Genomic DNA, 16,016 nt, shown 5'->3' on the forward strand with positions numbered 1-16,016 from the left:
TGCGGTTGTTCGATCGCTTAAAGAAGAGAAGAGGTCCAATTTCGAGTTTTATAATTGATACCATTACCTGTGATTTTTTCTTGTGCGTGGTGTCGATCGAAGTGAAAGAAGAGTTGTATAGATTCGATTTTTGGGTCTGTGATGATGTAATACTGGGTGATGCCAAGATCGATGATGGCGTGAATTTTATGATGGAGGCGGATTTGTTATAAAACCCTAGAGAGAGAGAGTGACGAGAGAGACGATGGAATAGGAGAAAGATGAGAGGAAATAGGTGAGAGGGTGAGAAATTATAGGAAATAGATAAAGTTGCAATTCCTATTATGCCATTCTGATCATTTTAAAGTTACACTTTAATACCATTAGTTTTAGAATTTTTCATAAATAGTCCATTTAATAATAACCTTAGATCTAAGTATTTGAATGGTTCAGATTTGTTCTCGCGTTCTCAACCTTTTAGGTGTTCTCATTTGATCATACTCCTCTATATATATATATATATATATATATATATATATATATATATATATATATATATATATATATATATATATATATATATATAGGTTTAGGTTCTATGTAAAACAAAAAAACCATAAAAATCATAAAAATGCTTAATAAAATACCTAAAGATCACAAAAAAAAAAATTGACTTTATATTCTTTAAAACCGCATCTTTTTTATGTAAATTCGTTGAAATCTTTTTTGAAAATAAACCAAAAAATAAAAAAATAAAATAAAATAAAAAATATATAATCTATTTTTTAATTTTTTTCAGCGAATTTATAAAAAAAAAAAAAAAAATTGCGATTTTAAGAATATAAATATTAAAAAAAATATATATTTGAGATCTCTAAGTATTTTTTATGTATTTTTATGATTTTTAGGGTTTTTTTGTTTTCCATACAACCATTATATATATATATATATATATATATATATATATATATATATATATATATATATATATATATATATATATATATATATATATATATATATATATATAGCTTCAGGTTCATTTGAGATCATTCTAATTTTGTGAGACCGTGAGACCAAATCTAAAAATAATTTTAAAATACAAAATAAATGGAAAAATCCAAAATTTCTTTTTTTAAATATTATTTTCGGAATTTGAATTAACTAAAAAAAATAAAAATATATATAAAATAAATAAAAAAAATTCCGTTTTTTTTTTAAAAAAATACGTGAAATATTCTAAATAGAATATTACGCTGTACATATTCTAAAAATAATTTTAAAATGCAAAATAAATGGAAAAATCAATAAATTCTTTTTTTAAATATTATTTTCTGAACATAAATTAAATAAAAAAAATAAAAAAAATAAAAAAAAAATAAAAAAAATGCGTCTCACGGTCTCACAAAATATAGGTGGTCTCAAATGAACCTAACCCTATATATATATATATATATATATATATATATATATATATATATATATATATATATATGTGTGTGTGTGTGTGTGTGTGTGCGCGCGCGCTCTTTGATATGTGATTAGGTTAAGAGTTGTTGGGTTTACAATTAGGGGGTGTTTGGGATATCTTTTTGAGAGGAAAAGAACTTTTGAGAAAAGATAACATGCAAAAGATGTTTGGGAAAAGCTTCTTGAAAGTTCCTTTTGGATTTTATAAAGAGTGAAAACTGACTTTTGGATAAGTCAGGGAAACGTGACTTTTTGGAACTTTTCCCAAAAGTTCTTTTGCCCTTTGAAAAGAAGAATGGTTTGTCTCTTTTTTTTCTTCCGAAAATGCCATCTTAAATTCTCGAACCATCATATAGTGTTTGTTAAGTTGACCTTAGTCTACAATGTAATTACTTGTGTGTCACAAGGGTTCATTACTATTATCTTTTGGAGGGAAACAAATTTCTTTTGTGTTGGAGATTTCTCTGAATATCCATGTATTATTTGGTGTAATTGTGAATAATTAGTACTATTTGGTTTGTTGATGATCAGAGCTGATAAAATTCTACCAAACTCACCAACCCAATCTAATCCAAAACTAAGCAAGTTGGGTTGAAACTTTTAACCCATTTTGGTTAAATAGGTTGTGTTGAGTAATTAGTTATCAATCCGTTTTTGAACCTACTAACTCATTTAACTTTAATATATATTTAATTTAATAATTATTAAAATATTATCATGTATTAATCTAAATATTAATTTATAAAGTATAATGTTGTATGAATATTTCTTTTTAAAAAAATACAATCTTAATTCTTATCTTTTTTTTACGCCAACAATATTAGTTACTCTTCAAAATTATTACGAAATTGCATATCTTTAACGTTATTTGAACAATTTCTTTGTATTTGTAAATTGAGATTGTGGTTTTATTATACTTTCAAAGTTTATTTAAGTTTGGAACTATTTTAATTGGTGTAATTTTTAGTTAATTTATTAATTTTTTTATTTTAAATGGGTTAACTCATATTTAACCCATTTATTTAATAGCTTGGATTGAAAATTATATAAACGGGTCAACCCGATGACAACCTATTTATCTGAAATGTTGGGTTAGATTGAAAACATTCATCCATTTAAATAAATATGTTTGGTTATTTAACCAAATTATTAAATAGATTGAACCCAAACCAGATAAATCGACCCATTACCAACTCTATTGGTGATGGGTTTTTTTTTCTTCTAAAAATATAAGTTTTTTCTCTCGTTAGTATATAAAAAAAACTTTAGGTGAATGGTTGGTTCACACATAAAGTTTATGTCCATAAATGATAAGTGTTGAACAAAGAGAAGATCTGCATTTCATGAGAAAATGTTATCTGTTAAATTAACACTAAAATGCTAATAATACGCATACACAATATACATATACTCCAGTTCGTATTGTAACATTTCTTGGTTTTTAGTTAAAAAAATAATACTTTTAATAAATTATTTGGGATAGGTTTGGTCCCAACGACCTTGAAATTTACTAGAAACGAGATATTCCCTCAAAGTGTTTTCTCTAGGTATTATTTTGACAGAGCCAACATTATTTTGCATGCCCAAGAAATATATGGCACTTTAGACGATACATTTGTTTTATAAAAAAACAAAACCAAATAAAATATGGCCAAATTTATTGGAAGTTTAAACTCCGTCGTATTTTTAACTTGGGATTGCGATTTGAAAAATGGAACGCTTGTGATAATTTTGTTGTGTGCTCTATTGTTTCTGATTTTGTTATTTCTTATTAGTTTTATCAACTATATAAAATTATAAATTGTTTTGGTTTTTGTTTTATTTATTTTCTTTTTCTAGTATTTCTTTTGCCATCTAGGAAAATGTACCACCGTTTCCAACATGACTTATTGTTTTTGATTTAGGGTTTTAGTTAATTTCATAAACTTACAATTATCAAATACTAATCATTATCACACATATTTAGAACGTTGTGCTAAATTTACACATATGGTCTCTGCTTTAATAAAAAAAAATTATAAAGACGGTCCATGTGTTTCATATATTATAGAAAGAGTCCTTGTTGTGCCAAATTTAAATAATGGTCATTGCTTTAATATAAAACGTACAAAGATGATCCCCTATTTCATAAATTATAGAAAGGGTCCTTGTCTAATACTAAACTTATAGAAATGGTCTATGCATTTAAAAAAAATTGATGGTTTCTAAAATTACACATATGGTACTTATGTTTAAAAAATTACATACATGGTCCTTTTCTAAGAAGAAAACTACATAATTGGTCTCTATGTTCCATAAAACTATAAAAATGATCCCTATTTAATAACAAAATAACAAAAATGATAATCATTTTTCAGAAAAAAAACATAAGCATTCCATACCTAATAGGAAACTTACAAACACGATGTGTCATAAATTATACATATTTTAAAGAAGATTTCAGATACATTTATGAGCATTTTAATGATTAAAATAAGACAAAAGGTGTTTGATTGATTTATATTTATGTTTTGTAGCTAAAAAAAAGCCATTTGAGCATATTTCCGTGAAGTATTGAGCAAGAAAAGTAGTAACATATTAGCATGGAAAGAAATCAGATGATGATGAAGATAATTGTCAAACTTATAATTTCAAGTTGCGATTTTGAGTTGCTCAGAAGAGCTATAAACAGATCCTTAACTCCGACCTAAAGGTTATTAATAGAATTGAGAGGAAACATATTAATAATATCAGAAAATCACGATCGAGGAGGCCTGTTTTGAGGGTCCTTTAGCGATATCAGCCGTAAGGATGATATGAAGCAGAAATTTGAAGACCAAGAGAAGAATCATTAGGTTATCAATTTGTTTCATTTTCTGTTAATAGTTATTCTCATAAATTCTTTGATTTCTTAAATGTTTTTGTTGAGATTTGGGATCATACCCTTTATGAATAATTTATATTTATGAAACTCTAGTTCTATTGTTGATTGATATTTAGTTATTACGAAATTGAGAAACTGTTTAATATATTATGTTTACTTGATCAAAGATCTATGAGTATTAATATTGATATTATTATGTCTATGTAAGTGAGTCTCATAATATATATTGACTTTGGATTATGTTTATTGTATCATAGAGTAGCTTAGAATTATATGCAAGAACTCGACTAATTAAGGTGTGTAGTGGTGACTAGAGGAGGCACCCTTGGTTAGACATTAGAATACTAATTTAATATTCATGATTACATTATTAATTAACTTAGGCAATTTGAAATGTTAGCCACAAATGCATGAGACCGATCATACCAATTAATTCTTGCATAATACAAATTAATAGAATGTCCTAACTATCTAAGAAAGTAGATACCTTGTAACCATATGATTAAGGATATGAAAATTAAATTATTTACTTCAGGAATCAATAAACAACAAACCAATATCCATTGTTGATAATTTTAGTGTCACATGTATATTTTATGTAATGAGATTTATACATGTTTCATGGGAATTATATTATACTTTTAATACTAGGTTGGAAGTGTGGAGTCCACACTTGTATTATTTTAGATTAATTCTAGTACGATCAAAAGAGTGGGGGTCAAGAGGGATTCGTTCCTTGAAGAGTTCCAAGGGGAAGAACCCATTGGCGGGTGCCCATTTTGAATTTTAGAGACAGAGAGAGAAGGGGGGATCAAATGCAATTTCGTGTGGTTATCAATTGATAACTTCCCTATCCATATTTAGTTGAGTTTTTGAATTCTGAGAGATATCAGAATGCTTTCTCTGGTTATTGAAACATACAAAAATATTCTCTATCGTTTTGATCAATTTTCTGTGCCTAGAATCTATATTGTTCTATTAAGGATTATCTAAGATTGAATTTCTCGTAATCCAGGCACAGGGAGAAATGTCGATTCGAAAAGTGAACCTACACGATCCTTGAAGAATCCAATGGTTACATATTTTGTTTCTATCCTAATTTCTAGCATTCAAATCGATAGTTTCTGGTGGTGACCGTGGCGGATTTTATGAAAGATATGACTCCAAAATTCAACAAACATGACAAGTTTGAAGGGAATAATTTCAAATGTTGGCAGAAAAGATGCATTTCTTATTGACAACATTAAAAGTGGTGTATGTGTAGAGTACTCTGATGCATGAAGAAGTGGAAGATGAGACGTTGGTACATACTCAAAAGCGCAATAAGTCAGAGAATGATGACTATATCTACAAAGGACACACTCAAAACGATATGTTTGATTACCTTTTTGATATCTGCCAAAATGTTGAAAGTGCGAAGGAATTATGGAATTCTCTTGAATCAAAATATATCGTTGAATATGCTTCTAGTAAGAAGTTCTTAGTGAGTTATTTCAATAACTGTAAGATGGTTGATTCAAGGACTGTAATGGAATAATATAATGAACTCCTTCATATCTTGGGGAAGGATTTCAGTTTTGTCTTGAGTGTGATAGATAAACTTCCCTCTTTATGGAAGGATTTGAAACACACTTTTAAACATCAAAAGAGGAACCGTCTTTGGTTCAGTTGGGTAGTCACTTGTGCACAGAAGAATCTCTTTAGGTGCAAGAGAATACCAAAAATAGGGGAAACATTGAATCTAGAAAACCCTCTATTCATATGGTTTAAGACAAGAAAACAAACTCCACTAACAAAGGTGTTAAGTATTTGAGTGTTGCGTCTTGGGTCTTTTTGTTTTGTAATCGGATTGGGCTTGTTCATCCGTAGTTATCTAGAATAGTTTCCTTTTATCTAGATAAGTTGTTAGGGTTTTATTATAAATATATGCATGCATGTATGCGTATTAAATAGAATAGTCGATTACGTTGATTCTTGTAACCCTAATATACCTCTACAGATTGAAGTTCTTTGTCGAGCTCTTCTGGGGTATCTTTGCATTAATCATTCGACATATTCAGTGCAATACTTGTGTTCTTAATTACGTTCTTATTTATATTTTTCTTAGAATCATACAATCCTGATCGAACATTGTTCTAACAAAAGGAAAAGGCAAGAAATACAAATTTGATAGACCGGGCGGATCCAACAACAAAAAGTTCATTGAATTGTTGTGTTGGAGATTTCACCGAGTGGCTCATGGGAAGCATGATTTTTGTATGAAACTAGCTGATGGTGTTGCTCGATATTGAAGTGGTAATGGCTGACAAGGGTAAAAAGACCAAAGTCTACCAAAAGGAGGTCAGATTTTGACTAACCTTGATAATTTTGTCAAGAATTATATCACACATTATGTTTCTCACATTCCAGAATGTTGTTAAGTACATGATGATGAGTGTACATGGTGAACCGACTAGGTACAACAACTAATTTTTACAAGGATCGACGGTGGTTTGATAAATTGACACCGATGGCTGATGTTTCTATTTTACATATGGGAAACAAGTCGAGTGCTCTAACATGTGGAATTGGAGTAGTTAATTTAGAATTTACTTATGGAAAGTTTTTAAACTATGTGATGTAATATTAGTACCTAATATGCTTAAGAATCTTGTTAATGATACTTCTCTTAATTGCCTATGATATAAAGAAGTTTATGAATCATATATATATATATATATATATATATATATATATATATATATATATATATATATATATGGAGTGTTTATCAAATTTGGATATCTATGTAATCGTATATTTTGTTTGAATGTAGTTAAGAAAATACATGTTGTTAATTCTGCATTTTTTTCATCTTCTTCATCTTCTAAAGTTGATGAATCTGTGCTTTGTCATAGTAGAGTGGGTCATGTCAGTTTAGAAGAATGCATAAAATGTAAAAAGATGGATTAATTATATGTTTTGATATTAATACTAAAAAGTGTAAAAATTGCATGCTTACTAAAGTAACAAAACAACCATTTGCAAATGTTAAAAGAAATTCAAGTGTTTTGGAACTAATTCATAGCAAATTGTGTGATTTCCACTCTACTCCATCATTCAGAAATAAGTAATATGTTATGATATTCATTGATGATTATACTCAATTTTGTTTTATGTATTTATTACATGCTAAAGACAAATCTTTAGAGACATTTAAAATATACAAAACCGAATTTGATATACAATTAGGTGTTTCAATAAAATCATAATAAGTGATCGGGGAGGAAAATATATTAATCCCATATATTTTCAATCAGTTGGAATTCTTCATGAAACAACAATATCTTACACTCCACAATAAAATGGAATAGTGGAGCGAAAAAATCAAGTTCTAAAAGAAATGGTGAAATAGATGCTCTATTACTTGGGTTTGAGTAAGGGATTTTAGAGAGAGTCTATGTTAACAACCAACTATGTTGTGAATAGAGTTCCAAGAAAAGAAAAAAGTAACCCCATATGAACTTTGGTTAAAGAAAACTCCAAATATGAGGTATTGTCGAATTTTGAGGTTGTCGAGTTGTTTTCAAGTTAAATGAACCTAACAGAAAAAATTTGGGTGAACATGGAATTGATTTCATCTTTATTGGATATGCTGAGAATTACAAGGCTTATAGGATCTATGTAATGGAACCTAATGATTATGTGTTGGTTCACACTGTGATTGAATCGCATGATGCAAATTTGGATGAAATGAGATTTTCTTTAATGGTTAGGCCTAAGGATATGAATAAAAACACTAGTGAAATGATAAATTTAAAAAAATTGGATGATGTTGCTGAACCGGAAAAAAAAGAGATTCGCAGAAGCAACAAATCAAGACCTTTAAAGAATCCATGAAAGATGCGGCTATAGAAACTCAAAGGTTTTTGTGTGGTGAAACTCCAACATAACTTTGAATTGCTAAGCTCAACATATTATATGAAAGACGCATTTCTAGAATATAGCCATCAAGGTAAATAAAAATAAATATGTTTTAGCACTAAAAATTAGCAATATTTACAAATTTAGCCGTCTGTCCAAATTTTGGAACTTGTGTAACTCACTCAATTTAAATTGTATTTACCTGAATCTTTTTCTGCATGTTATTTAGGTATTGTAGATAATTTTAGACTATAAAAATACTTGATTTGGTTAAAAATTGAATGAATTACAAGCCCTCAAGGAAGCATATCAAATCATATTTTTTTCAGTACTTAAACTTAATATGATTTTTTTTTGTTAAAATGTGCATATCTCACTCATTTTAAGTTGTAATGACCTGATTTTTTTCCTACATATTATTTAGGTTTTGTAGTTAAATTTAGACTATAAAAACTCTTAATTTTGTTAAAAACTAAATGAGTTACATCCCATGGAATATAGCATAACAAAATTGTTTTTTTTTTCAGCAACATCCATGAACGTTTGATTGTATTTTCTTTGTTCTTTTGGATAGATCCAATGGTTAAGAAAAGTGTGGAAAGGATACCGTCGTATTCATACTTTGATATGATTAAGAAGATTATGGAGTTCCTTGAGAAGTTTAAGAAGAAAACTAAAAAAATTTCGTGTTTATTAAAGCCTATCTTCCATATGTATACCTGGGAGATCCTAGACATAGAGCACCATCGTAGGAAACATGAAACCAACCAAGATTTTTCCTGTATGGTACCGGAGATGAAAGAATAATATGAAAAATATTGGGGTGACTATGACAAGATAAGTGATTATGTATTCTTTGCGACATTGTTAGATCTTCAAAGCAAGTCAAAGTTTATGAAAATTATTTTTACCTAAATGCTTAAAGCCAATAACAAAGATAATAAGTGGTCAGTTGATGAGATAGAATAGAAAGCAGTGCAAATGTTATTGATATCGAATGCGAATTGGACAAGTTTTTCAAGACATATTTGGAAAGTCCAAACACGGCCTCGTTGTCTCAACAAGAAACTCCCGAAGAAGTTGTTAATTTTGATGACGAAAAAAATTTCTTTGGAAGCCATATTACCTTAGGAAGTAATCCTTCGACTTCGTTGGAAAGTCGATTACAATGATACTTAAATGAGGACCCAATCAGATTTGACAAAGGATATGATATCCTCACATGGTGGAAAAATAACACGGTGTGGTTCCCAATCGTTGCTCGAATGACAAGAGGTATCGACCTTTTTTTTTACTTAAATTTTTCATATTTATTTTATAAATTCATATTGTGTATTATACACCAATTTTTTTGTTAATAGATATTTTGGGGATGGAAATTTCCACTGTAGCATCCGAATCCACATTTAGTAACGGTTGTCGAGTAATTACCGAATACCATACTAATTTGTCGTTGTGATTGTGGAGGCATCGATATGCACTCATAATTGGCTAAGAAAGAGTGGTTTGCCTATATATGACTATGACAAAGTGCACAATGTGTTAGCTCACGATGATCTCACTATTAGTAATACACTAATACTTGTTACATTTATTGTTAACGTCTTATTAGTAATTGTTACATTTTATTAAGTAACAACATTTTTTTGTATTATATATAGACATTGTGGATGCTATACACAACTTGAAGCTACCGGGGAAAGGATCGGGGAATTAGTCAAAATGTCAAATAGATTTTGGAATCCACATATTAGACTTTGTGTTTTTTTGTTGGGGGAACTTGAAAGTATATTTTGAATGTTAGATAGTTAATGATGGGTAGTTAGTGATTAGGAAATTAGGACAGTTATCTTCTGGTTAAGAGTTGGTAGTTTTTGGGTACTTTGGTTAATATCAACAAAATGGTGAGTTATTTGAAAGTTTCCTTTTACCAAATCTAACAAGCAGGTTGGTTATCATCGCTATTAACCCAATAGAGAGAAACTGACTATTTTTGATAATATCAAACTTGTAGTTTTCCATATATTGTCTGGCAATCGCTTGTTTTTCATATATGAAAATCAAAAGTCGTCGTTGGCTATTTGTAAACTATTAACTTAAATCTATAGACTATAGTGTTATTAGAGACATGGTAGCATAGAGAAAATGGACAAGGTTTCAAGACACGGTAAGAACCGATAGAAAACGAAACCTTAACCGAAATATTTCTCAAAATATGCTGCTATTTCTCGAAGACTGGTTCCAACATTGAAGACCCGACAAGAACCGAAATGGGAACCGAAAGAATCGATGCTTCGGTTCAGTTCCTACTTTCCACCAAGTTCGGTTCTCTGGCCGGTTCAGGTTTGGGTCGGCTCCAATGTTCATCCCCAGATGATTGAGTAGATATACTAGTAATCCTAATACTCAGCATTGGCATGCAATTCAAAGAGTATTTAAGTATCTCAAAGGAACTTTTAATTATAGTTTGAGCTACTTGGGATATCCTTCTATCCTAGAAGGGTATCAAATGCAAATAGGATTACATACTTAGAGGATCATCCCTTAACAAATGGTTGGCTATTCTTACTTGGGGGGGGGGGGGGGTGGGGTGAGGGAGGAGCCATATCTTGGGAATCCAATAAACAAAATTTCATTACAATATCTACAATGGAATTTGAATTTGGTGCGTTAGCTACTACTGCTAAAGAATCAGAGTGGTTGAGAAATTTGATTCACGAGATTCAATTATGGCAAAAGTCGATTGCACGTATTTCTATCCATCATGATAGTGCTGCCACTTTAGCTAAGGCTTATAGTCTAGTGTATAAAGGCAAGTATAGACACTTGGGTGTTAGATATAGCATGATTATAGAATTAATCATGAATAATGTAGTTTCAATAGAATTTGTGAGAATGCAACAGAACTTGGCAGATCATTTGACTAAAAGTCTAGCAAGAGACGTAGTGTACAAGTCTGTTATTAGGATGGATTTAAAGTCCATTAATTCTATAATGGTGAGATACCCAATTCCCTTCTAATACAAAGTTAGAAGTTGAATTCAATGTGGAAAGCTCACACTTATAGATTGGAACACATAATGCATCATCCCATATATGTTTTCGGTACTGCAATACATGAGGCTGAAGTTCAAAATCTTAATAATTTCTTTATAAAAGTGTATTGCATGTATAGGATATAAAGGAATTACCTATATGATTTTGAATTGCAACTGCACGTCAAAACGTTGTGGAATTGGCCTTTATAAAACCATGAGAGGATTAGGACACACGATGTGACAATCGTCAATCTTGAATCAAGTCAAGTCATCAAGTCAAACCGGTCAACTCGATTAAACCTTGTGTATTAGGGTTTGCGTTATGTAGATACTGTATAACTTGCTATATTAATGGGAAAACATCACTTGGGAAAAGTCTTGTGTTAAAATTTCCTGAGCCTTAGTGCTAATCAATGAACTAAACTGATAAAACTATGTTGCATACTCATCGGGAGTGTGTAGGATCCTTAATCATGACATAACGGGGCTCAAGAACCTTGCGTTGCGGAGCCAAACACTCACAATTGTCACACATGCAACCTCTCTCAATCGTTTTCACTCTATCTCTCTTTATGTCAAATTTCTCCCAAATCGCTCCAAGTATGTGAAACCTCTCTCAAATATCTCTTTGTATGAGAAATCTCTCCAAGAATGTCAAATCTCTCCCAAATCTCTCCAAGTATGTGAAACCTCTCTCAAATATCTCGTTATATGAGAAATCTCTCCCAAATCTCTCCAAGTATGTGAAATCCCTCTCAAATATCTCTCTGTATGAGAAATCTCTCCAAGAATGTCAAATCTCTCCCAAATCTCTCCAAGTATGTGAAATCCCTCTCAAATATCTCTCTGTATGAGAAATCTCTCCAAGAATGTCAAATCTCTCCAAGTATGTGAAACCTCTCTCAAATATCTCCTTGTATAAGAAATCTCTCCAAGAATGTCAAATCTCTCCCAAATCTCTCCAAGTATGTGAAATCTCTCCCAAATCTCTCTCAAAAGTTTCCCGTAACATTTTAGAATCATTCGGGTCATTCCGACCCTTAACCGGGTCAAAAACAGCTTAAAACAGGGTAAAAACGAGAAAAATGGACCTTAGGAACAGAAACCCTTCTCAAGGAGCCGAAGCTCCTTAAGGCCGAGACATAGGACCGAAAGTGCCAAGGACTGGACCGAGCCTCTGTTGGCTGAACCCGGAGAACCGAATCCCTGTAGCTGAGACCGAGTCTCGGTCTCTATCGCTTCTCTCCTCTCTGTCGCTTCTCTCCTCTCTGTCGCCTCTCGGTTCCTACTTCCCTCTCTGTTCCTCCTGCCTCTCTGCTTCTGTTCGCCTCCCGCCTCTCTGCCTTCTCTCGGTCTCTGCTCTCTCTTCTCTTTTCTCGGTCTCTGCTCTCTCTTCTCTTCTCTCGGTCTCTGTCTCCTTCTCTCCTCTCTGTTCTCTTCGCGCCTCTCTGTTCTCTCTTCCCTTCTCTCGGTTTCTCTTCCCCTCTCGGTTTCTGCTCTCTCTCTTCTCTCCACTCGGTTTCTTCCCTCTCTCCTCTCGGTTCTAGCATCAGAAGGCCGAACCTCGGCCAGAATTCAGAATATTGTCACTTTTAGCCCCTTTTTGATATTTTTAACATTTTAGCCCGTTTTTCGTGATTTTAAAGCGGGATTTTCTCAAGAAATTATATTTTGACATAATAAACCCTAAATATTCATAATTTAAACATATTTTGATGAAAATCATTATCTAAATAATAAAGAGCTAATGGGGGATTTATTTAAGGTGGAGTGTTGACCTTGCCTTAACTTATGTCACAAGCAACCACCCCACACCCACTCTATGACCAGCCATACCTCCCCACCTTACCTAGGTCACTTCAATGTCCCTTACACTCAATTTACACTCATTCCCACATTTTTAGAGCAGGAACAAACATCCTCTCTCCTCATTTCTCTCCTTTGCTCTCATTTCACTAAGTATCAAACACCACTTTTCTCTCAAACTTTTTCTACACCAATTTCGAGATTCAAGGCTGATTTTCAAGTGTTCTTCCACTCTTAGTAAGTATAATTCATCCTCCTTATGATTATTTCACTTCATTCTACTCACTCAAATCATTGATTTCTTACACAAACTCCATAACTATGATGTTAGATTCTCGAAAATCTTCAAGGCATCTCCAAGTGTTCTTGAGTTAAACACTTCCATTCTTCAACAATCATCTACTGAAATCAATTAAGGTGAGTTCATACCCCTACATTTTCATGTTTTCTCAAGTTTTTAAAGGGGGAATACAAGTTAAAACACCAAGAACATAACTAAAATTTTCTAACAGCCTTCAACAGAAAAGTTCAACTCAATTCACGGACTGCTTTGGGCATCTTAAACATTTTTGGTTTCAAAACTGTACAAGGTGAAAATATTTCAAGTTCTTAGATTTAAAATGACTACTTGCACATCTCCATACGATTTTTCTACAATTTATGGTGATTTTTACAAAACTGCCTATCATTTCAAACAACAATCCGGACCAGTCTGTGATTATGGACTTTTTCACCCAAGTTGGAAGTCATTAAAAATCGTGATAAAAATTATGAGTAAACTAGACACATTTTTTGAACTCTTAGAATTTACAGATCTAGATTTCGACTTTGTATGATTTTTCTATGATTTTTCCAAACAGTGCAGAATGACTAAAGTTAGCCAACAGCATGTAAATATCATAACACTTTGTATTATGTTGAGCAAAGTGTATAATCATAAGTTCTAATTATTGAATGTGTTTCTTTGTTAGTTTATCATCATGAACTGAAACTAAGTCATTCATAATAAATATTATTCATTCATTTTAGAACACGTATATTAAACTATAAAAAGTATAGTTTAATAAATTCATAACACTAATACATTTCCATAAAAGAGTTCTTACATATTACAAACATTTTAGATAAACTATAATAGGTATAGTTTATACTCACTCGTACTAAAAGAGTACATTCATACAGAAAAGGTTTACACTCACACACATTATACGTAAACTTGTTACCCTAAATTGTGAGACATTCTCTCTTTCCGTACGTCCGAGTGCGGAATATAATTCCTGGTAGTTATAATCAGAGTCTCCTGGAGGGAGAACGTGATACTTGTATATAGATCTATATTGGGTTTGACACCCCAGACCTTGCTGCTAGCTACAGTGGGACCTGCATGTCTACGGGTGACAAATGTCATTTCATTTTCGCGACGCCTGAGAAACGTCGTGGCAGGTTCACATAGTCATAGTATGATTATAGCGACTCACATAGGGAGATAACAATTCATAAAGTTTACGGGATTTCATAAAACCTAAGTAGGTTTTAGGTTGATTTAAATTCACTTTTTTTTTATATCAATTCAAACTCATGACATTTCTACTAAGTAAGAATGATTTCTTATACATTTTGGTCCTTGGTCATAAGGCTACATTATACGGATTTTAAGGAAAATATCGCATTTTTCTGAAACAAACGCGACATTTACATGAGAAAGACTTCTATTAAGTTTTATAGCAAAAACTTATGAACTCACGAACCTTTGTGTTGACACTTTTCAAACAACTTGTATTCTCAGGAAATCACTAAACAGGTAATCAAGTGCTTTTGAGGATGGGATGTTAAGGCGTCAAACTTTTCATATTTTGTCAACATATTGTAATTGATTTTGAAACATGTAATTCATACAAGTGATGTAACTTTTTCAATTATATATATGTTGGTTGTGTTTGCTTAAATTACTATTGAAATTGTGGTTATGATACTATACATGAAGTCCTCCACCCCCGGACGTTTCCGCCATCCTTGGTTTGGGGGTGTCACACACGACTCAATAATAGTGTCATGTTATTTAGACTAGTTTGGAATTGTAAACTTGTATGTATTTTATCTTTAGGTATTCAAATAGGTTTGTGGTTTTAATCCTTATGACACCCTGATTATCAAATATTTGAAACTTGTAAAATGCTAGTATGAAAATTGAATCGATTCCACATTTTCATTTATGTGCAAGTTTTGGTGTGTTTAATTGCTTTTGTGTAAGTCCACGATTACACTAAAATGGAGGAGGATTGTTGGTGATTTTAGTGACATAGGTTCATTTTATGTAATAGGATTTATAAAATTTTCATGGGGATTATATTGTAGTTTTAATACAAGGTTGGAGGTGCAGAGTGCACACTTGTATTAATCTAGAGTAATTTTGGTACGACCAAATGAGCGGGGGTCAAGGGGGCCATGCCCCTTGTGTGGTTCCAAGGGGCAGTGCACCTTGGTGGGAGTCCAAGATCGAAATTAATAGAGGGACCTCACTAAAAATTAACAGAGGGACCTTAATAGAAATTATTGAATTTTAGGGGGAGGGGGTGTTTCAAATGTAATGTTTTGTGGTTATCAACTGCTAATTTCCTTATCCAAATTCACTTGAGTTTTTGAATTCTGAGATATTTCAAAACATTTTATCTGGTTATTGAAACATACAAAAAATATACACACCATATTCTCTCTCATTTGGATCAAATTCTATGCCTAGAATCTTGATTATTCATTTAAGGATTATCCAAGATCAAAGTTCTCATAACCCCGGACATAAGGAGAAAATATCAGTTCGGAAAGTGAACCTACAAGATCCTTGAAGAATCCAGTGATTACATATTTTGTTTCTACCCTAATTTGTAACAATTATTGCGCATAATAGAAATCAACCATAGAACTGTTTGATCTATGTGCTCAAGAACCATGTTAGAATG

This window comes from Lactuca saligna, chromosome 6 (assembly GCF_052625555.1).
Source record: "Lactuca saligna cultivar CGN05327 chromosome 6, ASM5262555v1, whole genome shotgun sequence".
Lineage (NCBI taxonomy): Eukaryota > Viridiplantae > Streptophyta > Magnoliopsida > Asterales > Asteraceae > Lactuca > Lactuca saligna.